Here is a 25846-nt window from a genome sequence, read left to right as displayed (position 1 = left end):
AGATTAACTTTGCTCAGCATTTATTGGATCTTTCAATATAATAAAATATTATGGTTCTTCTACAATCTATCATTTTGCTGAGTCACCAGCGCCTTGTTCCAAGAAAATTGCTGGAAATGGGAGAAGCAAATGTTAATTAAACCATTATTACGGTTGGCTTTTGCATGGTGTAACAGAAACTAAACTTAATGTGCCCCGAACAAAATTTATTTCTCTCATTCCCACCTCCCAACCTGCTTCCCCCACCACTATGGCCTGATTTAGACAGGAGACATCAAAGTGCAAATCAGCCAAGCCAGAACCTAAAATGCAAGCTCCAAAATTTTGCCTTTTTCTTGAGCTTGCCTGCAAGAGAGAAAATTTTCTCTTTACCTGCAAAGAGAAAAAAAATTTTGCCTTTTTTCTCTTTAACCTCAGATTTAAAAATTTTAAAAACTAATAAGTTTTAATTTTTAGAGCAGTTTTAGATTTACAGGAAAAAAATAAAATGCAAGCTCAAAAATTTTGCCTTTTTCCCTTCAGCCTCACATTTAAAAATGTTCTAATAAGTTTTAATTTTTAGAGATATTGTAGGTTTACAGGAAAATGGTACACACAGTACAGAGAGTTCCTGTGTGCTGTCTCTCCTTCCTCCCACAATCTCTCCTATTATCGTCTTACATTGGTGTGTACATTGATTACCACTGATGAACCGTTATTGATGCATTATTATTAACCAAAGTCCATAGTGTACGTTAGGGCTCTGTGTCGTGCAGTTCTGTGAGCTGTGACAAGCATACAATGTCATACATACACCACTACAATAAGAACACGAGATGAGATCTCAAAAACTAAGTGCATACAACTAACTACAGGCACTATGCTGCACCGCAGGTCCCTGGAGCTTAGTGTCACACATACCTGAAACATTTCACCCTGCGAACAAACCCTGCTCCCCTCCTCCCCCAGCCCCGGCACCCACCACTCTACCCTCTGCTTCCTGAGTCTGACTGTCTTTGGTGGCTCCTGCAAGTTAAACAGGACAGTATTTGGATGGACCTGGAGGACGTTGTGCCAAGTGAAATACGGCAGGCACAGAAGGAAAGAGTCGTTCATTCTTTGTGATTATATCTTTACAAGAAGTCCTGGGATAACGCAGACATGGAAGAGCTGTTTTTCTGCGTGAATACATAATAACAGTAAACGTTTTATACAGTGAGAGCAGCCAGCTGGCGGCACAGGCTCTGGGGGGCACTGGGGTGGGCAGCAGTTTCCCCTGCAGGACAGAGAATGCATTCCTCACGGTCCTCAGCCATCAGATGCCTCCCATGTCCCTGCTGTGGAGAGCTGCCTGGCCTCCAAGGTCATGGCCTTCGTGGGGCAGCCTCCACTCCCGACAGTGTGTGAAAAGCCCAGCCCCTCAGCCTAAATCAGAACAACTCAACACCATCCCAGCCCCCAGTGTCATGGGAATGGGTCCTCTTGAGGCTATGTCTCGGCTTGGCTTTTACTTTCTCTCTCAAATTGATCCCAAGAGAGCTCCCTTCATGTAACTAAGCGCTGACATGCTGATCTTCACCTTGAAGTCAGCTTTGAGTGGAGTCTAACCTGTGACACAGACACTAATTTGCAGGAGAATCAGGAGAAAACCAGATTTTTCTGCAAAGAAATAAAAAGCAAAATGGTTTCAATTGATAGGATGACTTGGTTGCCCTGTGGGGAGTGGGATGGGGACAAGGGAAATTAGAGGAATAAAGCGAGCGTCTCTCAGGTGCGTTCAGTAGAAGAAGGAGACAGCAAACCTACACCCAGAATTCACAAAACCCTGTGCGATAAGCACTAACATCACCACTTCATGGTGAGTAAACTGGGCCCAGTCAGACTAGATAAGCTTCTACAGTCATTTTGCCTGTGAGCTGCAGAGTCACAAAGAGGCCTTGTTACAAGACATTAACTCCTGGTTAATCAGTGGTAACGGTGCTGTTTATGTGTTCTCAGCCGTGTGGTCCTCAGAGCTTCAAGTCAGGGCAAAGGAGGTCAAGACAGAGTGATTGTATTCTCTTATTTTTGTGTGTATAGAGATGGGGTCTCGCTTGTCGCCCAGACTGGAGTTCAGGGTGTGATCACAGCACACTGCAGCCTCTTACTCCTGGACTCAAGAGACCCTTCTACGTCAGCCTCCAGAATAGCTGGGACTATAGGCACACAACACCATGACTATTAAAAAAAATGTGTAGAGATGTGGTCTTGCTATGCTGCCCAGGCTGGTCTTTAACTCCTGAACTCAAGCAATCTGCCCATCTTGGCCTCCCAAAGTGTCAGGGTGGACTGCAAATCAACAGGAGCTCTGCCCTCAGCAGGACAGGAGAGATTCTTGGGCAGGACTAAGTGGCCTCTTTAGAGCACACCCACATCTCTACAGAGAGGGCACCAACGTAGACCCGAAGGAAGCTGCAGGTGCAGCTGATGGCAATCAGGGCATTGCTACCTGCGGAAAAGCTTTTAGGCTGGCTTCCAAGAGGGCCGCTGGAGTGGCGGTCATCCTCTTCTTAAATTCACCCTTGCCTAGGTTCTGAGTTTGTTAATACGCAGGAGAGCGTATCCATTTCTCAGTGGTAGACACGACTTAACCAAGAGCGCGATACTCATGTGCAAAGCCGAATTCGCAATAAGCCACACCATCCACCAGTCTTTCCCTGCCTTCAGTCTGAACGGAAAGCCACGCTGCTCATGATGAGAAGTCGTTTCAACATATTAAAGTGAAGGCTTTCTCTAACATAAAAAGTCGCTCGCACAAATGCGTTATTGAGCATTGCCCCGGAGGTTGTGGGAAAGTCAGAGACATCACCTAGAGCTTTTCACTGGTACAAACCCCAGCTGGACTTGCTCTTCCCCACACCTTACACCATTGTGGTCGACAGCTCCACAAAACTTCGAAATCTCTCTGACTCTGTTTCCCTTTTCTGGGACTTCCCAGCATCTCTCCCTCTCTTTTTCAGAATATCGTTGTTCTGTCCTTGCTCTTGCAAATAGCAATCCCCTCCTCCAATTAATATTTCATAGTGTATAAAACACACTGTTTCCTTAAATTGGGGTTCAGCCACTATAACTAGATATCACGTGTTACAATGCTTTCGGCCTTGCAGGCTCTAGATTCTAGACTATTAACACTCACGGGGTAAATTCTCGAGGTCCTTAGCCACAGTAAGAATGGCTTCATCAAACGCATTGGAATACTAAAAAAAAATCCTAGCTTAGGCTTCCTCAGCTCTGGAAAATATTATACTTTCACGTCCGTGGCCCCGTGAGCCTCTGGCCTCCCCCTCCAGTACTCAGCGCTGGCCGCCTCTTCCTGGCTGAATGCAGGATTTCTTAGTGTGCAGCGGATCAGCTTGGGGTGAATTGTGGCAGTCTTGGGAGACGTCTTGTGTTTTAAGATTATTTGTCCATCTTTTCTCTCAGGTGTTGATTTCATAATTTAACCTTTACAAGGTGACAGCATTTTCCTCATCATCAAGTTCTGGTGTGGCTTCACATGGTAAACACCTAACTGCAATGCCTTTGAGCCAATAACAATCAAGACCAACAATAGCAAGCTGGTTTAAGAAAAAAATCAGTGCAATCCCTGATTACAGCCTGTCTGGGTAGAGGCAGATTTATAAAACGTGGAAAGCGTGATCTTACTCAGAATTCACAGTACCAGCCAGCCTTCCTTTTGCCTGATTCCTGTATTTTATTTAGAAGGAGCTGGCGCACAGACCCATTCTGAGACCCTGATGACAGCTGAGGACTCTCTCCTGGAAAAAAGCACAAGCTCCCTCTGCTCCCTCCACATGGACACACACACACACAAACATATACACTCGCACACATACACACAGAGATACATATCTACAGTGCACACTCATGCATCCACAGGCACTCATACACACACACACACACACACACAGAGACAAACATACAGAGATACACACATACCAACATCACACATCCATATCCACAGGCACTCTGACACACACACAGATACATATACACAAATACACACAGAGACACATATATACACACAACACACACTCACACGTATGCACGGACTGTCACACACACAGAGACACATACATACCCAGAGACACACATAAACATGCACATGCACACAGAGATACACACATACCAACACACACATCCACAGGCATTCCAACACACGTACACTCACACAGACACACACATATATACATATACACACAGAGACACATATATACATACAACACACTCACACATATCCACAGACACACACACAGACACACTGATATACACAGAGATACATACTACATACACACATATCCACAGGCACTCACACACACTCACACACTCATACATATATACACACACACCCCTATACACAGAGATACACACATACCTACAACACATACTCACAGGTAGCTACAGGCACTCTAACACACAAACACACAGACACATATTTACATATACACACAGAGACACATATATACATATAACACACACAGGTATCCACAGACACACACGGGCACACACACATATACATGGAGACACACACTTGTACAATGCACGTTCACACATATCCACAGGCACTCACATACACACACACTCACACACATTACTGCAGGTACCTTCAGGTGGCTCACAAACCCCTTTGGTATGTCCAGGAATCACAGCGTTCAGAACCCCTGCTGGGAATGAGTGCAGGTAACCTGAAAAGTGATACCCAGGGCACCTGCTCTGTGACCTAGGGTTGCCCATCCCACAAGCACTGAGTGCTCACCGCCTAGGAGGCAGCATGGAAGGTATCAGCAGGACTGTCCAGGGCACTGACTGTGGGATTTACTCCTGTGAGTGTGTGTGTGTGTGTGTATATAAAATATATAAAAAAAATATAAAATATATATAAAAATATATTATATATATTTAAAGTGAAGGTTGTAACTCTGGCAAGCGCAGGAGTTACGAAACTTTTAAAACTCTTTAGTTTCAAGAGTTTATGTGTATAAATGGTACATGACAGAAACAATGTGGTCACATTCAGTCTCAATTATAGGTATTTCATTTTTTAGTATATTTTTAGAATTTGAGGATTAGGAAACGGACAGATTTTAAAGCTTTTTAGAGGAGATGATTTAGTTATCAGAACATAACTAGTAAATTAGTAATGGGAACATTCTCTATGACACGAGCTAAACCTATTTTTTTGAATTTTAATTGCAGTTCTAAAGGGGCCCACCCCTTCCATTTCTTATGAACGTCTCGATGGTTGCTGGCTGTGGTGCCGCACAGCTGCAATGGGGGGCGGGTGGAAGCAGAGATAAAATCCCTTACACAGGCCCGGCACGGTGGCTCACGCCTGTAATAGCAGACCTTTGGGAAGCTGAGGTGGGTGGATCACGAGGTCAGGAGTTCAATACCAGCATGGCCAAGATGGTGAAATCCCGTTTCTACTAAAAATACAAGAATTAGCCGGGCGCAGTGAGCGGGAGCCTGCAATTCCAGCTCCTCAGGAGGCTGAGGCAGGAGAATCGCTTGAACCCGGGAGGCGGAGTTGCAGTGAGCTGAGATTGTGCCACTGCACTCCAGCCTGGGCGACAGAGCGAGACTCTGTCTCAAAACAAAGCAAAACAAAAAATACCCCTCACATATGCAGCTTCCCCCTCCCAGTGTCTGGTCAGGCTTGATGCTTTATCCATGGACAATTCAGACTCAATGTGCATTATGTATTATTTGATATTGATGTAATGACATCTGTGCTTATTGGCTGAAGTACACGATACCTTTCATGAGTAAAAACAGCTCTTCCCTATTCCACTCTTGCAATGGGAAAAAGGTGCCCCTCCTACCCTCAGGTAGTTGGCCGTTGGCCTCTCACCTGCACACAGACCTCTCAGGCCCTCACGGCCCAGCCTGCAGCAAATGTTGGCAAAGACTGTAAATGTGTTTTCTCCAGCGAGATTTTGTTATATAATCTCTTCATTACTTTGGCGCATGAACTATAAACCACTTGTAATCAACTATGTGCTGCGAACAGTCGGTGATACTGTTTCCTTTCAGTCATTAACAAACATGTGAGATATTATCATGCTGTATATAGAGCCCTGGAGAATTTGAATTAATTCTCTTGAATTTTTCTTCCCACCACAAGACTTAGAGCATCATCTCTTAAGTGGTTACTTTCTGTTTTCAGATATGTATCTGAACAATTATTTTTTCAATTTCTCTAGAGACCAAAACAAGGTTTTGAAGGTTCTACAGAGAGGATGGTGTTAGTACCTGCAACCCTTCCTGCAATTCTGCAAGGAATTGGGCACTAGGAATTCTTTTCCACAGTCTTACCATGTTCACACAATTCTCATTTTGCACAAGTTTTCAAAATGCAAGTAAAATTAAAAAGGTCCATTAGTTAGGGCATAGGGTGTGCGTTGCAGAGGTGGCGATGGTTTGCAATGTGGCCTCGTAACATGTGATGAGGTGTTGGAGCTAAGAAGTTGCTGCTCCTTAGAACAGGAGTCAGAGTCATTGTGTTTGAGTGCTCACTGTGAACTGAGGAAGGGGTTATTTATGAAGGTGGACTTTATGGATCAGAATGTGATCTGTCTTGGTGCATGTTCCCTGTACACTTGAGAAGACAGGAAGGACGTGTATTCTGCTGTTGCTGGATGGCATATTCTATATGGCATATTCTGGATGGCAGAATATCTATATGGATATTCTCGATGGCATATTCTATAAATGTCAGTTACATCAAGTTGATAGTTTGGGTCATCTATATCTTTACTGATTTTGTTCCATATAATACTGGAAGTCCTAGCCAGAGCAATTATGCAAGAGAAAGACATAAAGGGTATCCAAATTGGAGAGGAAGAAGTCAAATTAGTCTTGTTTACAGACCACATGATCTTATATTTAGAAGAACTTAAAGATTCTACCCAAATAAAACCTGTTAGAACTGATAAGCATATGACACAAAACCAGAATCAATAAATTTCTAGGCCACCAAATGAACTTTTCAACCCGTGTTGCAGCTCCGAGGCAGAAAGGGCACAGAGGTAGACACTCCCTGCATGACAGCAAGAGAAGGTGGGAAACTGAGATCAATGACTTTCCTTACACCCATCAAACAGCTGAGCTTGCAAAACAAACTGCCACCCCAAATCTGAAGAAACAAGAGAATCCAACTAAATGTGGCACCAGAGGTTTGCTTCCCTGGAGTGGAAGTCCCTGAATGGTGCGTAGTAGGACCTCGTGCTGGGCTGGTGGCTTTGACGAAGGTCTCAGACTGGAGAGTGGATTAGCAGAGAGCAAGTGGCTCCTCCGGGCTGTGCCATGGATGGCCTGGGGCTCACATTCAGGGGCTCACCTTGCAGAAACCCCACCGGCTTCTCACATCAAGGACCCGGGAAAAAGCCCCTCATGACTCAGAGAGGGAGGGGAGATACCCTTCTATGTATCACAGACCTATCCTCCAAGGGAGACCGTCCTATCTAGAGGACACGCAGAAACAGCACCCTCCTAGAGAAAGGGCCCCACTCAGCCTGCCCTGGCCTTGCTGGAGGTGGGGCTTTTCGGGAAAAGAACAAGGAGGCTGAAGACAGCGAAGCCAGTGGGTGGGGAGGCTGGGACCCTGGGGGAGGGCTGGGAACACTGTGAAGGCCACAGCCCAAGCCCTGGGGCCCTGTATTGGGCCATTATTGCATTGCTATAAAGAAATACCTGAGACTGGGTGATTTATAAAGGAAAGAAATTTGACTGGCTCATGGTTCTGCAGGAAGCCTGGTGCTAGCAGATCTACTTCTAGGGAGTTCTCAGGAAGCTTCCGGTCATGGTGTAAGGCAGTGGGGAGCCAGTGAGTCACATGATGAGACCCCGAGCAAGAAAGAGAGGCGGGGAGGTGCCACACTCTACAACAACCAGATCTCTGGAGAGCTCACTGTTGGGAAGACAGCACCAAGCCATGAGGGATCCGTCCTGGTGACCCAAACGCCTCCCTCCAGGCCCCACCTCCAGCACTGGGGATCACAATTTCACATGAGATTTTAGTGGGACAAATATCCAAACCATATCAGGACCTAAGAGATGGAGACTTCGTCAGAATAGGATAGACCCCTTCTGCCCGCCTCAGCCCCCACCTTACGGTGACACCAGCACGTTCAGTCTAACAGCAGCAGAGTCCAGCTGAAGGCGTTGCCAGTGGCACCTCTCAAAACTAGGAAAGGGTAACCTGTTACTTTGAGGGCCGGCAGTGTTCCAGAGGTGGGGGTCCTGCCTCCCAGGCCACCCTGCCGGGCAGAGGTTGCAGCTGGCCCTGGGGACGCGCACATGCGTGAGGAATAAGCCTGCATGTGGCATGCCGCCGACATGGGGGCATCTTTAATATTTTGTCTAATAATGTATAAAAACTCCTTTACTACTGACACTCCTGCAGAAAAGCAGAAACTTATTACTGTGACTTAGAAACATGTTGGGTAAAACATTATCCACTGAATCATTTTTATAAGTTGATTTTGAGAGCACTGAGTGTCTTAGAAAGAGAACACTGGCAGAGAAGAACCTGCTCTACTGCAGAGCAATGAAAAACTCTGTTTCAAAATGTTCTCACACTTCGTTTCTGCACTGGTTCATACACTTTCTTTTAGGTCAGAAACTTCTGTGTGTCATTTTGAAATAAAGGTTTAGATTCCACGGCATTTTAATATTTTAATAAATATCAGTGATGCACAAGAACTGAGCATGGATAATTAAAACACATTTCACTTTTACTTTTTACTGAAATATATTGCCAAAAACATAAATATTGTATGTTTATAGCTCAATGATTCAATTTTTTTTTAACAGAATGTGCCTGTCTAATCACAACCCAGAAAAAGGAAAAGAGCATTCTTCAGCACACAGAAGTCCTAGTGACAGTCTTTCTAGTTATCTGCCCACTGCGAGGGTAACCCTATCCAAACTGCGTTGATTAGGTTTTCATATTTCACAGAAATGGGTTCACACACTACTTGCTCTTTTGTGTCCAGATTCTTTCATGCACCATTATTTCTGTGAGTTTAATCTGTGTTGTTATATGTAACCGTAGTTTTCTTTCTTCTTTTTTAATGCTGTATACTTTTTTTTTTTTTTTGAGATGGAGACTTGCTCTGTCCCCCAGGCTGGAGTGCAATTGCGCAATCTTGGCTCACTGCAACCTCCGCCTCCCAGGTTCGAGCAATTCTCTGCCTCAGCCTCCTGAGTAGCTGGAATTACAGGCGCCCGCCACACGCCTGGCTAATTTTTGTAGTTTTCGTAGAGATGGGATTTCACCATCTTGGCCAGGCTGGTCTTGAACTCCTGACCTCGTGATCCACCCGCCCTGACCCCCCAAAGTGCTGGGATTACAGGCATGAGGCTGTGTAGTATTCTACATTGTGCTAATTATAATTTACTTGTTCTACTGGTGATGGACATTTAGGTAGTTCCAGTTCTATTTTTTGAGTTACTACAAAAGAGTGCTATTGTGAACATTATTGTACGTGACTTTAGGTGAACATACGTAGGCATCTTCACTGGTTATGTGCCTAAGCATCTAATGTCGGCCACAGGGCATTCAGATATTCAACTTTAGTATATGCAGGCGAACAATTCTACAAAGAACTTGCATCAGTTTAAACCCTCCCAGCAGTGCATGACAGTTCCAGTTTCTTCATATGCCTGCTGACACTTGAAGTTATTTGTCTTTTTTATTTTGGCCATTCTTATGAGTGCATAGTGGGGTCACTTTATGGATTTAATTTACATTTTCTTTTTAAAAATTCTGGTTGACAAATAATAATCATATATTTATGGGATATGCTATGTGTTTTGATATATGTATCCACTGTAGAAAGAGTAAACCAAGCCAATTAACATACCTATCACCTCACTTATCATTTTTTGTGATGAGCATGTTTAGAAGCTACCCCTTTAGCCAATTTGTAAAATGCGATACATTTTTATTAACTATGGTCAGCATGCTGTGCAATAGATTACAAAAACACATTCCTCTTTGTGTAAGAGAAACTTGATGCCCTTTGGCTAACCATTCCCCTTCTCCTGCCCTTGAAGACGGATAAAGCTGCACACCTTTTAATATTTCATTGACCATTTGCTGTCATCTTTTTTGAAGTCAGTTCAGTTTTTAAAAATTCATTTTTCTCATATCTATTTTTCCTCACTCAGTTAAGGGGTATCTCATGTATGTACGATACAAATCCTTTTCTGGAAATGTGTATTGCAAACATATTCTCCTACTCTTGCTTACTTTTTCAGTCACTTTTTCATTTGTTGTTTTGCGGGCAATGTTGTCTAAATTCTCATCGCTATCACTCTTTTTAAGTTACTACAGCTTTATAATAAGCCTTGATATCCCTTTTATAGAATTGAGCAAGATTTATTCCGAGATATACTCACAAGAGTGGGGATGTTTGACATAAGGCATATTCATATATACTTTCTCTAACACATCATATGGTTCTTCAGAATATCTATAGGAATTGTTGCATTATCAACATTCTACTCCTAGAATGAGACTTTTATTAGCACTGTTTCTTCTAGGCAATGGGTAATCTGGGACTGCAGATACTTAAAAAAAAATTAAAGACCAACACATAAAGATTGTGTACCATTTGTATGGATTGACGAGTTTTTCATACCGTCTGTCTCATCTTTATTCTCTGGGACACTGACAATTTTATCCTGTTTCCCAGAACAGGAGAAGCATCGCACCTGTAGTCGTTCCTAGGAGTGGGGCTTAAGATGATGCTTTTCCATTTTAAAACAAGTAGCAGCAGTACCCCCCAAGGAGGCCAATTACGCTTTCATTCATTTATTTGTTAACGTAGCAAGTATTTATTAAACATCTGCTGTTGCCAATACATCAATGAACAAAATGAGTAACATCTCTGCCCTCCATGGAGCTCACTTTGTAGTAGTTGGAGACAAGCAATAACAATGAATATTAATTAATTACACATTTTGAAGCAGGAGCTAACAAATTTGATGAAAGGTAGGATACAGAAGATGAGGAAAAGAGGATTCAACAATGAGGCTATGGTGATTGGTCTGATGATGCAGCTGCCATTGACTGATATGGGGAAAATGAGAGGAAAAACAAGTTTGGATTTCAAGTGTTTATGTAGAGATGCCTGCTAGACAGCAAATAAAACACTTTGAGTAGATACACGGATGTGTGAGACCGGAGTCCAGGAGGGATTGTGGGAAGGAGAAGCACCTCTGTGAGCACCACGCTGTAGATCTATTCAGAGCCATGGACCGCATGCTATCAACAAAGGAGTGAGGGTATTGAGAGAAGATGATAAATTCAGAGCATGTGCCCTGGGCACTGTAAACTTTACAATATGGAGAGATAAAGAAAAACCAGGAAAAATAATTGAGAATCAGAAATGTGTGAGGTAAGAGAAAATCAAGTAGACTGTTGCATCCCGGAAACCAAATAGAAAAGTGTTTCCAGAAGGAGGATGTGATCGGCTCAAGAAAAGCCACTGAAATAACAAAAGCAGGACGTATCATCGGGTTGAGAGGATGATTTGTAAACTCCATGAAGGCAGTGCAATTCGGAGGACATGGGAAGAGAACTGGAGAAAGTGGGTTAGAAAACTCTCAGGAGTGACACTTTTCTTGAGGAAAAGTACAGAAAAAATGATGACATGTGCAGGGGTTATAGAATCAAAAGGATTTTTGAGAAGGTGGAAAAAGTTAAACGACATTTGTAAGCTGATGCACATGACCCAGGAGAAAGGGAAAACGGGTGAGGCCCACGGGAAGGCAGAGTTTCTGGAAGAAAGTCCACGTGAGGGAGTTGAATTTAAATGGGTGCATGACTGCGTTCTAAGGAATGAAAAGAGAGAAAGCGAGAATAAGGTGACAGCTGCAGATGAGTCAATTGGATAGTGGGAGATTAAAGATGTTTTCTAGCGTATGAATCAATCTTTTTTTTTTTTTTTTTTGAGATGGAGTCTCGCTCTTGTTGCACAAGCTGGAGTGCAGTGGTGCGATCTCGGCTCCCTGCAACCTGCACCTCCCAAGTTCAAGCGATTCTCTTGCCTCAGCCTCCTGAGTAGCTGGGATTACAGGCACCTGCCACCAAGCCCAGCTAATTTTTGTACTTTTAGTAAAGACTGGGTTTTGTCAATCTTCTTAATAAAATACCAGCTACAGGAACCAGCTGAGAGTGACAATGAGGAAAGAGGTGTTGGAAGTAGATAGTCTTCAAATGGGGGCGATTTTGCTCCTCTTGGGACATTGGGCAGTGTCTGGAGACATTTGTGGTTGTCACAACTTGGGGAAGAAAAAAATGATACTGGCCTTGGGTGAGCAGAGGCCAGAGATTCGTTTCAATATCCCACAATGCACAGGGCAGGGCCCCTGGGACAAAGTGCCAACAACGCCGAGGTGGGGACACACTATGAAAGAGTGAAAGAGTGTTATGTGTTGCCATACAATGCTGAGGGCACATCTGAAATCGGTGATCAGAGATTGAAGTGAGTTCACTTAGCCAGGCGACATGCTTTTCTCCAGATTTGTTTAGCAATGTGAAAGTCATGTAGAGCAATAGAGTTGGGGCCTGGACAGTGGTAAGGAGGTAAAAAGGCCATGGTGGAGTTGAGCATCTGAGCGAGGGAATGACAGCCATGGCAAGTCAGCTGGGGATGGAGGGAAGTGAGGATGGTGGAGGGAGGGGGCAGTGCAAAGGTTTTAGGATAAACTGTAGGGCTCAGGGGGCCAAATCACTAAGGAAGCTGGGGCACTGGACATACTGAGGTGTAGAGTTTTACCGGGATGTAGTTTTTAGCAACTCCATCGTCATGGGAACCAGTGGTTGAGTTAGCCTAGGGGAAAGGCTATCAAAAGAGAATAAATAAAAAATGCCAGAATTTTGGAAGGATCATGTACATTGATGTGAAAATCACAGATTATGGCAGAAATGGTGTGGGGAGTGGCAGTGACAGGAACTCATTCTAGGATTGGCAGAGACCTGGCCTGGGAGCAGCAGACAATTACCATGAGAAAGTGGGGGAGGTGGGTCTGACGGTTAACCTTGAGGGTCTTCAGAACAGAGAAAAGCTGTAACATCTAGAAGTGGAAACAGGAGGCTGAGAGGACCCCTACTCCTCCTACTGGCTCGAGAGCACCAGGGTAGGGGGAGAGGGACAGTGAGGACCCTTACCGCATCCACCCCTGAAGAGGGCGATGAAGCAGCTCTCGGGGAAGACCCTGCTTCACTTAAGAAAGCACAGGGCATTTAGAGAGAAACATCATGAGGTAGGATATTGCTGTGGATGATGTGATCTGCAGAGGACACAATGGACAGGCCTAGGAACCAGGAACGTTGGGCAGAGGGATGAGAAAGGGACCTGCTTGGGATGGTTTGGGGAGGCGTGTCTGGGGAATGAGGAACTGGGACTCCCGAGCTTCTTGGAGAGTTCTATCAACAGGACTACACAGTAAAATACAATTATTCCAGAGGGACTCAAGGCAGGTGGTGCTGGTGAAGCACTGAGGGAGGTGGGGAACTAGAGGAGGGGTCTTTCCTGGAGTACTCGGAGGTCTGGGCTTACTCACTTCCTTATTCCTTTCGTTGGTGTGGAAGCAGGTGGATGATGGTCCTGTCCCGAGCATCTAGCTCTGAGCTGTGTAGATCTGGGGTTTCTCCCTTAGTTAATGGCCCATTTTGGTTGAGGTTTCTGAATCTCTGCAAAGCAGAGGTGCATGAACATTTGGAGTTCTAACTCTAACACCAGAAAACAAGGGAGAGAGTGAATATCTCTATTAGAGGCATTGTAAACACGGGCAAGAAGTGCCACATTTGAGTTGAGTCTGCTGACATTTATTCCAGATGTAAGTGTTCCCAGCAGGCTCAAAACAGGCCGATGAATCTTTCACCTGCTTCATTAACCTGAGAGGGGCATCAGAATGATCTAACAAAACAACTGCACAATGAAAAATATTTTCTTCATAGTGATTGAAAATGGAGGATGTCCCTTGGTCCAGGTGGGTTCAGCTGGGACAGTAGTTGGCTGTGCACCAGGAGCACGTTCCACATTCTTGGCTGTCCGTTTCTCACAACAAGAAGTCTAAGCCTAGGAGTCGTTGATTTGTGGCTTTCCAGTTAGACTGCCTAAGTTCAGAATGTTGGACCACAGATGCATCAGATTTTTTTTTTTTTTTTTTTTTTTTTTTTTTTTTTTTTAAATACAGCGTCTTGCTCTGTCACTCAGGCTGGAGTGTGGTGGTGCAATCTCGGCTCACTGCAGCCTTGACCTCCTGGGCTTAAGCAATCCTTGTGCCTCAGCCTTCTGAGTAGTTGGGACCACAGGTGTGAGCCACGACATCTGGCTTTCAAAAATTTTTTTTATAGAGATGAGGGTCTCACGATATTGCCCAAGCTGGTCTGGAACTTCTGGGTTTAAGCAATCCTTTCACCTCAGCCTCCCAAAGTGCTGGGATTAAAGGCCTAAGTCACTGCACCCAGCCAGACATAAATTTCTTATTCGGATTTGATGGCCTTAGCAGCTCTAAATAAAAATAAAATAGTAAATATTGGTTTGTTGTTCTTCCTAGGGAGCCAATATCTTCATGTAATGCTCCGAGTGCTGTGAGATGCTCCCTGAGTACACAACAGCCATTTCTACCAGCTCTTCTCACATCCAGTCATGCAAATCTCCAAAGACAAGGTCACTAGTTGTCTGTGGCTGCTGTGACAAACACGACAACCTGGGGGCTTTAAAACCCCAGAAATCCATGCTATCGCCGTTCTGGAACCAGAGATCTAAAATGCGGGGTCAGCAGGGCTGTGTTCACTCTGAAGGGTCTTGGGAAGGACCTTCGTCTCTTACAGCTGCCGGTGGCTCCCGGCAAATCTGTGCTTTTCCTTGCTTGCAGCCACATCCCCCAACCTCTGCCAGCCTTCACACGTGTTTTCCTCTTTTTTTTTTTTTTATATGGGCACCAGTCAGATTGGATTTAGGGCCCATCATAGTCCAGTGTGAACTCACTTAGCTGCAAAGTCCCTGTTTCTAAATAAGGTCACATCCTGAGGTTCCAGTGGTACCTGGATTTTTGCGGGACACCATGTGATCCAGCACAGACAGTTTCAATCAATGCCATTATTTAAGTCATTCAAGATCCCAAAGAGAAGCTCAGTTGCTTTCTCTCCATTCTGAGGTCATGGGATTTCCTTCAATTTTAATTTAATGTCCACTCGTGTGTTTTTCCTGCCCTCCTCAGCAACCTGCAGTTTTGCAGACTGAGACTGAGATGCGTCGCTGAAACTCTCTTTGGATGTTTTCTACCATTTTTTTCTTGGAAAAGAAGGTTTTACCTCCTGGGATTTTCAAGAACCTCTAACTCCTCCATTGGGGACCATCTCCAGGTGCCACCAAAAAAGAGCACAACAGCAGCCTTGTGGATAAGCCCTGGTCTGGAGTCAGCCACTGCTGCACACATCACTCAGAGCTGCATCGTCGGGTTGCCCCTGGCAAGGCTGCTCACACACCCACATTGAGGGGTGTCTCGTCATTGCGGACGACTAGCACGGTGAATGTTCTGCTTCGTGGAGAGACTGTCAGAGCTGGAATATCCATAGGCTTATAATCTTCATGAATACTTCCTCTCTTAATTGCCGTGAAATAATACGGCTCCTCAGTCCACGAAGCTGGCATCAGTAACGGAAATAGGCTCAGAAAAGTCTGGGCAAGAGGCAAGGAAGACACTGAGCCTCAAACGTTTGCTTGCATGCTACCTTTACCCACACCTGCAAGGTCAGGGGCATCCAGAGGCCTGGTTTTCTTCTGGCTTCCCTTGTGGCCATTTTGTCCCACCAGAGCCGAAACCCTCCCCTGCTTTCCCCAGAGCCAGGCAGTAAGGGCACACCTGCACCGGCTCCATGTTACTCAGGGGGATCCAGCGTTATTTCACTGCAGCTCAGGTGGCAAGGGTAAAATCGCTCTTAAATGTTTGTTCTCTCTTGTGATTTTATATTTGTCATATGCTCAACAGAGGCTGGATGGATCCAGTTCTAATTTCTTTTACTTTTTTTTTTTTTTTTTTTTTTTTGAGACAAAGTCTTGCTCTGTTGGCCAAGCTGGAGTTCAGTGGCATAATCTCGGCTCACTGCAACCTCTGCCTCCCAGGTTCAAGCGAGTCTTCTGCCTCAGCCTCCAGAGTAGCTGGGACTATAGACACCTGCCACCACGCCCGGCTAATTTTTGTATTTTTAGTAGAGATGGGGTTTCACCACATTGGCCAGGCTGGTCTCAAACTCCTGACCTCATGATCCATCTGCCTCGGCCTCCCAAAGTGCTGGGATTACAGGCGTGAGCCACTGTGCCTGGCTTCTTTAACATTTTTTAAAGTTAAAAATATAATATGCATTCTGAAAAGTTTGTACTTCATAAAGTGTAGAGCTCGATGAAATTTATGAACGGAACACAACCATGCAACCAACATCCAGATCAAGACCCTGGAATCCCCTCAAGCCCCTTCCAGTCACAGCCACCCCCATGTGTGGCCACATCTGAATTTCCAAGAGCTTTCTGCCCGTTTTTGTACTTTATGTAATTAGAGTCACGCAGCATGCGCTTTGTCTATGTCTGGCCTCTTGAGCATAGCATCACCTTCATGAGATGCATCCGCGTAAATCGTGGTTGTGGGCTGCTGGTTCTCATTGCTGCAGAGTTTTATTCCATTGTGTCAGTATGCAACACTGGTTTTTTTTTTTTTTTTTTTTATTTCAGCACTCAACCTTTATTCGCCTTTTCATCTCCATCCATTAAAGAAATAGGTAGATATAGAGATGCATATACATAGAGAATTTGCTTTTTTAAAACAATTTTTTGTAGAGATGGGGTCTTTTTTTTTTTTTTCCAAAGTATGTCTTTTTTATTTTATTTTATTTTTATTATACTTTAGGTTTTAGGGTACATGTGCACAATGTGCAGGTTTGTTACATATGTATCCATGTGCCATGTTGATTTCCTGCACCCATTAACTCGTCATTTAGCATTAGGTATATCTCCTAATGCTGTCCCTCCCCCCTCCCCCCACCCCACAACAGTCCCTGGAATGTGATGTTCCCCTTCCTGTGTCCATGAGTTCTCATTGTTCAATTCCCACCTATGAGTGAGAACATGCAGTGTTTGGTTTTTTGTCCTTGCGATAGTTTACTGAGAATGATGTTTTCCAGTTTCATCCATGTCCCTACAAAGGACATGAACTCATCATTTTTTATGGCTGCATAGTATTCCATGGTGTATATGTGCCACATTTTCTTAATCCAGTCTATCGTTGTTGGACATTTGGGTTGGTTCCAACTCTTTGCTATTGTGAATAGTGCCGCAATAAACATACGTGTGCATGTGTCTTTATAGCAGCATGATTTATAGTCCTTTGGGTATATACCCAGTAATGGGATTGCTGGGTCAAATGGTATTTCTAGTTCTATATCCCTGAGGAATCGCCACACTGACTTCCACAATGGTTGAACTAGTTTACAGTCTCACCAACAGTGTAAAAGTGTTCCTATTTCTCCACATCCTCTCCAGCACCTGTTGTTTCCTGTTTTTTTAATGATGGCCATTCTAACTGGTGTGAGATGGTATTTCACTGTGGTTTTGATTTGCATTTCTCTGATGGCCAGTGATGATGAGCATTTCTTCATGTGTTTTTTGGCTGCATAAATGTCTTCTTCTGAGAAGTGTCTGTTCATGTGCTTTGCCCACCTTTTGATGGGGTTGTTTGTTTTTTTCTTGTAAATTTGTTTGAGTTCATTGTAGATTCTGGATATTAGCCCTTTGTCAGATGAGTAGGTTGCAAAAATTTTCTCCCATTCTGTAGGTTGCCTGTTCACTCTGATGGTAGTTTCTTTTGCTGTGCAGAAGCTCTTTAGTTTAATTAGATCCCATTTGTCAATTTTGGCTTTTGTTGCCATTGCTTTTGGTGTTTTAGACATGAAGTCCTTGCCCATGCCTATGTCCTGAATGGTATTGCCTAGGTTTTCTTGTAGGATTTTAATGGTTTTAGGTCTAACATTTAAGTCTTTAATCCATGTTGAATTAATTTTTGTATAAGGTGTAAGGAAGGGATCCAGTTTCAGCTTTCTACATATGGCTAGCCAGTTTTCCCAGCACCATTTATTAAATAGGGAATCCTTTCCCCATTTCTTGTTTTTGTCAGGTTTGTCAAAGATCAGATAGTTGTAGATATGCGGCATCATTTCTGAGGGGCAACACTGGTTTTTTAATGATTTTAAAGCAGCTTCACCTAACAATGTGTAGCATTATGTGGAAACCTCACATACTGTTCTAATGTGTGATTTTCCATAAACACAGATTCATCTAGATAGTTCTTCTCACTAGTCACATTCTCACATAGTGCTAAAAGTTAGCAGGAGTTGCTGACATTTCATGGAGCACAATAAAAAATCGGCTCTGCTTCCTTATGTCTATTTGGGAGTGTGCATATCATATGTTTGCAATGGCGAATTCCTGTTTTATAAAGCATTGTTACTGCGGCCTCAACCAGTCTTAAGGGGTGTTAGCAAAATAATAGAAATTGCAAGCTTCCTTGATAATCTCAAAAGTGAACAAAGTAATTCTCTAAAGATCTTTGCAAAAAAAAATTTAGTCATTTAATTTTATGCCTAGAGGACCACCTAACATATAATCCAAAAATATATAAATTAAATTCCTATAGACAAAACCATAAAGATTAACAAAAATGTGCTAGCTTTGAGTTCTCCATTCAAACTCTGCCTTAACCTTTTATATTCTAAGAAGTTCCTGAAGATAAAGCTATTTGGATTAATTTACCTGGGATTTTCTTACAGGGGCAGCAAACTTTCATGGAAGGGCAGATAGTAAATATTTTCGGCTTCATGGATGCTGAGAAACAAGGTCCTCTAAACTTTGAGCAAATCTTCTCCATCAAAGATGAATAGCTTTGTTCTATTTTGTTTACATTTTACATAGCTTGGGGATGGTACCAAAGAGGCAGAAGATGGAATTTGTTTCGTGGTTCCACTTCACTGAGCCTGCTGGAAGATGATGGTTAGAAGGATTCCTTCCCTCTGTGTAATGAATATCAGCTGGGGTGTTTTAACCCAAACTGATATTCATTACAGCAGCACCAGGAACCGTCTGCCGAACGCTGGGGCGGCCGGTGGCGGGGGCGGTGGGGAGGGGGTGGCTGTTGCTGACTGGGATCAAGAGTGAGGCTGAACACCTGTTTCTCCATTCTGCACTCTCTCCAGGAACCTGAAAGCTCAGCATGAGATGAAGTGGCTGGAGGCACGTGAGTCCTGCACTGATAGAGGCCGATTCTGTCAAGCCTTACCTGGATGATGTGTGTGACTCTTCCCATAGAAAGGAGCAGACTCTCTCATGAAGCCTCCATTCTAGCCTTTTGTGATCACCTATGACTTTAGAGGGGTCCTCTACAGCCCCGAGCCCCAAACAGGTGAATACAGAGTGGACTCCCACTTATTTCTCCACTATTCCTGTGTTCTTTCAGGAGGCTGACCATCAAACCTACTTAGAAATCAGACCTTGAATGTAAGTATATGTTGTTCATTATCTATATCCTTTGCATGGCAGAATGTCAGTTATAGGATAAATAACAGAGGGTAGGCTTTGTACCAAGTCATGGTGACAGCAATACAAAGCAAGGCTGGGGGCGGTGGCTCACACCTGTAATCCCAGCACATTGGGAAGCTGAGGAGGGCGGATCACGAGGTCAGGAGTTCGAGACCAGCCTGGCCAACATGGCAGAACCCCATGTCTACTAAAAATAGAAAAATTAGCCAGGCATGGGTCACATGCCTGTAGTCCCAGCTACTCAGGAGGCTGAGGCAGGGAAATTGCTTGAACTTTTGAGGCTAAGATTGCAGTGAGCCGAGAATGCGCCACTGCACTCCAGCCTGGGTGACAAAGTGAGATTCCGTCTAGAAAAAAAAAAATAATAATAATACAAAGCAAGTGCTGAGTGTCAAGTGACGTAACTTTGGAGACAGCCATGATCCTGATTTCTCAGTGTCCTTTGTTGTTTCCAGGGTTACAATATGAACCACTGATTTCACCATTACTAATAAATATAATTATATATTCATGTTCGTAAATTCTAGACATTAGAGATTCTAGAACATTAGGTACATGGCATTCACTTGGAAATATTTCTTGAAAGAAGTTTAGTAATAGTAATTACTTGAATTTGTAACTTTTAATCTTCAAAAAATAAGAAATATAATGCTGAAAGAAACAGTCCCTGTGGAAAGTAAGCCAAAAGATTCTAGTGCTGCTTTGAATTGAGTTTGCAGAAAATTGTCTAGATGATACATTTCTGTCTTATAATAATTTGTAATGACTCATAATTTGTGCCATTTATTTGACTTTTCTTTTTACCAGGCTAGGTTTTTGATAATGGCCATTATTCAGCTTATAAAATGTGCTCTGTGACTGACTTCTTTGTTGGATGCTGAGTAATATTTTACATAACACCTGAATTTCTTTTTTAGTATGATTGAATTTAGCAATGACTATATTGTAATGCTTTGGATAAATAATAAGTTTCTCAATTTCATGTTATTACTCTATATTTTTATTTTTTATGTTTAAGTAATTCAATTCTTAATTTTATAGTTTATCACTTTTAATGAGTCAATATTTCGGTGAATTTTTAAGCATCCTCTCGTATTGTTCAGAGGCTGAATATGATCCTGGAAGGAGGTAGCACTGGCAGGAATGGAGCGTCGTCCACTCCGAGTCATTCCCCAGGGCTCCCTGCGTCGTTCTTTCTCTTTGTCCTTGTTACGTAAAATGTCTTTCACTCTCAACCTGATTTTTATTCTAGAAGTATAAGCTTGGTTTCCATCATTAAATGCATGACATGTGGTGTCGGTTCACTATGTTTGATGCTGTACTCTGTCTGCTGCTCTGGTGATCTTTTTGAACGATCATAGACATGCCTAATGCTGCCTTCATACTCTATATGGACATTCAGTGAACCTCTGTTAAATCAATGAATGTCGAGTGATGTTACCATACCCTTCCTGGGTACCACTTCCAATCAAGGGTGCTTGACCATATTATTAGGTTGGACAATTACTGTGCAACAGTAATTGTGTTTTTTGCCATTATTTATTTATCCTTAATATATTTATGCAAATTCCATTAATTATTTTATACCTTTAAAAGTATTAAAACAACATGATTAAAATGCCCCACAAAATTTGTGTCATTGTTAAATTTCTGCTATGATTCTGTTTGCCTAATGTATATGGCTGCATATGCATTTATTATTACATATTTACTATTAGTTGTACCATTTATCATTTGGTAGAAATTTAGCTTATTGACATCCTTATTCAATTCTTGAAAGCTAAGTTGTTTTTTAAAAAATGTTAAGTGAAAAAGAAGAAAAGCCATTTATAAGTTAGGTATAGGCATTGATGCATCTTTCTTTTACACACACACAAATGAACACACATAAAAACACACACACATAAAACTTGGTTTTGTGTATATTATCCTTTTAAACATCATGAACTTAACCAATTTTTCTTAGAAAATTCTTTTCAGGCTGGGCACAGTGGCTCACAGCTGTAATCCCAGCATTTTGGGAGGCTGAGGCAGGTGGATCACTTGAGTCCAGGAGTTTGACACCAGCCTGGCCAGCATGGTGAAACCCCATATCTACCAAAAATACAAAAATTAGCCAGTCTTACAAGCCAGTCTCAAAATAAATAACTAAATAGGTAAAAATTTAAAAATCTTTCTCATAATATATTTTATTTGCTAAAGTTTTCCAAAGAATATTTTACCTAATAACACTTTTAATTTATAAGACCCTTTTTCCACAGCAATTATTATTTGAAGTTGTATAGAGATAAATGACAGCTATTTGGTATGTAAAACACACACACTCACAAATCTGAGTGTTTGAGTTTTATTATTCTGTGCTCTGCTGTCTACATAGGGTTGACATTGATCACTTCTTTTTTCTGTCAGCATAACTTTTTCTACCCATTTCTTTGCCCCTTCAAATCTGCTGTTCCCACTGGCTGTGAACTGAGGGAGTTATGCAGGAGAACCAGTTCTATGTCACAGGGCAGAACATTTTTTCTATTGAATTATGTTTCATTCATCTAACAAACATTTATGGATTATTATCTCTGCCAGACAATGACATACACACATACGCTATTCATGTTTCCTGCATTCAATGAACTATAATGTAATGTATTATATTATTACAGGATATATACACACACAAACAAGTTTCAATTATATAAAATAGAAAGTTTCAAATGCTGTAGAGAGCTATACATAGCAATAGATTTGTGAGTGCATATAAATTATCTATTTCTGAGGATCCACTTTCATTATTGGGTTGCGTTTCTTACTAAAAATACAAAAAATTAGCTGGGTGTGTTGGCACATGCCTGTAGTCCCAGCTACTCAGGAGGCTGAGGCAGGAGAATCGCTTGAACCCGGGAGGCGGAGCTTGCAGTGAGCCGAGATTGTGCCAATGCACTCCAGCCTGGGCGACAGAGCGAGACTCCATCTCAAAAATAAATAAATAAAATAAATAAATAAATATCATGGGATTTTTAATATAGACAATCATGTCATCTGTGAATACAGGCAGTTTTCTTTCTTTCTTTAAGATTTTTGCTTTTATTCCTTTGCCTTGCCTATGGCACTTGTTAGGACATCTAGTGCAATGTCGAATACAAGTGTTACGTGTGAATGTCTTTCTCCTGTTCTTCATTTTAGACCATCCATTACGTATGAGATTAGAATTTTTTTGTAGATGCCTTTTGTTAGGTTAAGGAAGTTACCTTTATTCCTCCTAGTTTGTTTAAGTTTTACAAATTATTATTATGAATGAATAATAAATTTTACCAAATACTTTTTCTTCATAGGTTGAGATGATTATGTAGCCTTGTCTACTATAATCTTTTTAAATGGCGAGTTACACTTACTGATGTCCAAATGTTGAACCAGATACACATTTTTGGAAGAAATCTCACTTGGTGTGATGTAGTCACCTTCTTAAACATTGTTGTGTTTAATATTTGGTTGAACATGTTTATATTCATGAGGGTGTTACTTATAGGTTTCTCTTTATATAATTTTTTCCTGGTTTGGCCTCATAAAAGAAGTTCAAGAGCATTCTTTTTTCTTAAAGAGATTGTGTAAAATTGGTATTATTTCTTTCTGAAATATTTGGTAGAATTTGCCAGTGAAACTATCTGGCCTTGAGTTTTCCTCATCTAAAGGTTCTGCATTATAAATTCAATTTCTTAACGGGTCTAAGATTATTCAGATTATCTACTTCTTTTTCAGTGAGTTTTGGCACGATGTGTCTTACTTTTCAGAAAACTTTTATTTTAGATTCAGGGGTACACGTGCGGGTTTGTTATATGGGTAAACTTGTGTCATGCTGGTTTGTTCTTCATTTTTATGACTGCATAGTATTCCATGGTGTATATGTACCATATTTTCTTCATCCATTCTGCTACTGATGGGCATTTAGGTTGATTCCATGTATTTGCTATTACTGCAGTGAACATACAAGTGCTTGTGTTTTTATTTTTTATTTTTTTTGAGATGGAGTCTCGCTCTGTTGCCCAGTCTGGAGTGCAGTGGCGTGATCTCGGCTCACTGCAAGCCCCACCTCCTGTGTTCATGCCATTCTCCTGCCTCAGCCTCCTGAGTAGCTGGGACTACAGGTGTGTGCCACCACACCTGGCTAATTTTTGTATTTTTTAGTAGAGATGGGGTTTCACCATGTTAGCCAGGATGGTCTCAATCTCCTGACACCATGATCCACCCGCCTTGGCCTCCCAAAGTGCTGGGAATACAGGCGTGAGCCACCGTGCCCAGCCGTGCTTGTTTTTATGACACAACAATTTGTATTCCTTTGGGTATATACCAAGTAATGGGATTGCTGGATTGAATAGTAGTTCTGTTTTTAGCTATTTGAGGAATTCCTACAGTGCTTTCCACAATGGTTGAAATAACTTACAATTAATTTATAACTAATTTACAATGAATGCACTAACTGTGAATTAGTTCAACCCACCAGTAGCATATAAATGTTTTCTTTTTGCTGCAACCTTACCAGCATCTATTATTTTTGACTGTTTAGTAATAGCCATTCTTAATGGTGTGAGATGGTATCTCATTGTGTGTTTTGATTTGCATTTCTCTAACAATCAGTGATGTTGAGCTTTTTTTCATATGCTTGTTGGCTGCTTGTATGTCTTCTTTTGAAAAGTGTCTGTTCATGTCCTTTGCCCACTTTTTAAATGGGTTGTTAGTTTTTTTTCTTGTAAATTTGTTTAAGTTCCTTATAGATGCTGAATATTAAAGCTTTGTTAGATACATAGTTTGTAAATATCTTCTCCCATTCTGTAGGTTTTCTTTTCACTCTGTTGATATTTTCTTATGCTGCAAAGAAGCTCTTAAGTTTAATTAGATCCTATCTGTGAATTTTTGTTTTTATTGCAATTTCTTTTGGCATCTTCATCATGAAATCTTTGCCAGTTCCTGTGTCCAGATTGGTATTGCCTAGGTTGTTTTCCAGGATTTTCATAGTTTAATGTTTTATATTTAAGTATTTAATCCGTCTTGAGTTGATTTTTTATATGGTATAAGGAAGGGGTCCAGTTTCAATCTTCTGCATATGGCCATCGATTGTTATTGTCAGCTTTGTTGAAGATCAGATGATCGTAGGTATATAGCCTTATTTCTGGGCCCTCTATTCTGTTCCATGGGTCTATGTATCTGTTTTTGTACTAGTATCATGGCATTCTGGTTACTGTGGCCCTGTAGTGTAATTTGAAGTTGGGTATCATGATACCTCCTGCTTTGTGCTTTTTTTGGTAGAATTAGCCTTGGACTACCCTGCCTATTTGGGCTCTTTTTTGATTCCATATGAATTTTAAAATAGTTTTTATCTAATACAAAATTAGCTGGGCATGGTTGTGCATGCCTATAATCCCAGCTACTTGGGAGACTGAGACAGGAGAATTGCTTGAACCTGGGAGGTGGAGGTTGCAATGAGCCAAGATCGTGCCACTGTACACCAGCAACAAGAGCAAAACTCCGTCTCCAAATATAACTATATATATATTATATATAACTATATATTATATATAACTATATATATAACTATATATATTATATATAACTATATATAATATATAACTGTATATATAATATATATAACTATATATTATATATAACTATATATTATATATATAACTGTATATATAATATATATAACTATATATAATATATAACTATATATTATATATAACTATATATTATATATTTATATTATATATAACTATATATAATATATATAACTATATATTATATATAACTATATATTATATATAATATATATTATATATAACATATATTATATATAATATATATAACTATAATATATATAACTATATATTATATATAACTATATATTATATATAACTATATATTATATATAACTATAATATATATAACTATATATTATATATAACTATAATATATATAACTATATATTATATATAACTATAATATATATAACTATATATTATATATAACTATAATATATATAACTATATATTATATATAACTATGTATAATATATATAACTATATATTATATATAACTATGTATAATATATATAACTATATATTATATATAACTATGTATAATATATATAACTATATATTATATATAACTATGTATAATATATATAACTATATATTATATATAACTATGTATAATATATATAACTATATATTATATAT

Source organism: Nomascus leucogenys, chromosome 4, assembly GCF_006542625.1.
Source record: "Nomascus leucogenys isolate Asia chromosome 4, Asia_NLE_v1, whole genome shotgun sequence".
NCBI lineage: Eukaryota > Metazoa > Chordata > Mammalia > Primates > Hylobatidae > Nomascus > Nomascus leucogenys.
Note: the sequence above shows the minus strand (reverse complement) of the source record.